The sequence below is a fragment of the Apteryx rowi genome, unplaced genomic scaffold (genome assembly GCF_003343035.1).
Source record: "Apteryx rowi isolate R43461 unplaced genomic scaffold, aptRow1 scaffold_1418, whole genome shotgun sequence".
NCBI classification, from domain to species: domain Eukaryota; kingdom Metazoa; phylum Chordata; class Aves; order Apterygiformes; family Apterygidae; genus Apteryx; species Apteryx rowi.
In genome coordinates, this window is record NW_020447662.1 from 1 (window position 1) to 2,647 (window position 2,647).

Here is a 2,647-nt window from a genome sequence, read left to right on the forward strand (position 1 = left end):
AATAGTGCTTCAGAAAGTACCTTTTCAAGTTGAGGAGGAAGGCATATTCCCTCTGGATCAAAGCGGTAGTTCGTTTTCAAGAATTTTTAGGAAGTACCAGATTTTCAATAGGCCCCAAAGATCAAGTAAAACTCTGTCTTCCTCTCCGCGGAAATGTACTTTTTCTATATRTATTGAACATATACCCATCATGTCCTTGCCTTTTGTAAATAACAAACCAAACCAAACCAAACCTAAGCTAACCTAACCTAACCTGGAAATACAGCATAGCAAACRCTTCAAAGAGCCACCAACAGCAGAAATTTTAGATTCATTCCTAAATTGCCTAAACATAATCCCCATCATTCAGAAGCAACTGTTCTAACAGCAAAGAAGCCACATAAATACTACTAGCCCTATTACTAMAAATGYACCWCCGCAAAGGCACTTGACTCATTCTACAACAGTATCTTATAAAACTAACATCTCTAAAACACAGGGCTTTAACAACAAATCTGAACTTAAACAATTAGGGGGAAGGCAGATAAAGGTTACATGCTACTGAGCAAAAATGCATATATATTTATGAGAACAGGATAGCCAGAGCAACTTCAAAAGCACTTCTCGGAATTCCTCTTCCAGGTGCCTAGGACTCTGAAAGATGGGCTGAAACACGTACTAGTGAACAATAAGGTATGAAACTCCTGTGTCACATTGGTACCTCCTACCCTCAGAAGCAATGACAATTTAGAAGAGCAAAACGTGAACCGTCTCCTAGTCAACTGATACAGAAGACAGGGCACAAGAAATGACCTTGAACAAAGCCAACTTCACACAGTTGTTAGATTTATGATGCTTTTATTTACCTTTCTTCCAGAGAAAGAATTCATCCCTCAGGCCTAGAAGGTGCTGCCAGGGCTCCAAACACAGGAGYTTGGCTGACTCCGTACAGGGCTGACTTACATAGTGCAGCTGTACTGGAAGAGCTGCGAGAGACCACRGCAGAGGCTCGGCCCCTCAGAGCTCAGGAGCTGCTCTGAAGTTAGGCTCTTGTCCTCGGTCTCTGCCTGAGCTAYGCTGGGGCCAGGTCTGTGCCTGGCCATGTTGCTCTCGACCCTGACCCTGACATGGGGACTTGACTTCCTGGCCTGACTGYGGACCTGCACATCCCTACGCACCACCCTGGGACTCTTGGCTAACCCTGCTTACTGTCACCAGACCTGCTCTACTCTTCTTGCTCGGGTTCACAGGTTGCCCAGAAAGGTGGTGTAGTCTCCMTCCTCGAAGATATTCAAAAGCTGTCTGCATGGGGTCGTGGGCAGTATGCTCTAGGTGGCCCTGCCTGAGCAGGGGAGTTGAACTAGACGATCTCCAGAGGTCCCTTCCAACCTCTACCGCTCTGTGATTCTGTCCTCTGGGACCGTGCCCCGGGCAAGGAGGCTGCGGCCCCCACCTGCCTTGCTGCAGCCCTTGGCTCCAGGTTCACCCTCCCTTTGCGCACCAGTCTGCCCTTTTTCTGCCTTCACAGAGACTGCCCTGCACATGAAGGTGTCATTTTTACCCACAGTGATAACTACATAGGCATCCATCATTATTTTCTACTACGGAAGATGAAATGTGAAGAAGAGAAGTCCGTTTTGAAATACAGCCAACAGATAATTAACAACACGGAAAGAAGCAAGGAAAAGAATAAAACAGTATAAAAAAAGAAAAAATAAGCTTACCTTTGTTCTTAATCTAGTGACTTCATTGACCATTTCAGAATACCTGTTCTTCATTTCKCCCTGGGAACCAAAYTGGGACTCACTCTCTCGCAYCTCCTGCACCTTCAGTTTYTTCATAGCTGTTTTCAGAAGCTTCTTGAACCTGCACAGCAAATTAGTAAGGAAAATAAGAAGCAAAAAGACAACTGGCCTCTTTCACATATGCTTATGTAAATAGCATGGACAGGGCTTACTTCATCTTTAATGTGCTTTATAGATCAGGAATTGCTAACAAAGAAAAAAGAGGGGGGAGAGGGGAGAGAGGGGGAAAATTTGGTCCCACAATGTCTTGGAAGGTTAAAATTTTACCTCAAAACAGAAATAAGGGACTTATTCCTTCTCTCCTTCCCAGGCTGACTGCAGGCAGCCTGCATTTGCAATGACTTTTGCATCTATTTAAAACCATACGCTCATATACAGAAGCCACTTGCAAAAATCCAACGCAAGGCTTGAATTTGTGAACAGTTAGGTACTCATAGTTTTAGGGTCAAGTTAAATAAAGCTCAACACCCAGCTTATCCAATATCTCTTGCAAGTGCTAAAAAGCTGTACCTGTTGCATTCTTTCTGCAGTTCAAYGTTTCGTTTCATTGCTTGGTCCAGACGGACTTCTACTAGTCGTTTCAATTCTATCAGTGCTTTCGCTTCCTTTCTTTCAGTCTCACACTTCCAAAAAATAGGAAAAAAAAATTGACACACACAACTCAGTAATGGTATCTATATGCAATATGTGCAGATAGCATCCTTCACAAAGAAGCTGTAGGGTTTCTCTATGCACTAGCCAAGGTCTGCAGAACTCCAGGGGACAGAATTACTACGTAAAATTCAGCACTTCAGTCTTCACATCAAACAGGCCAATACCCAGGGACAGAAATAGATGTCCTCCTCCCAAAATGAAGACCACCC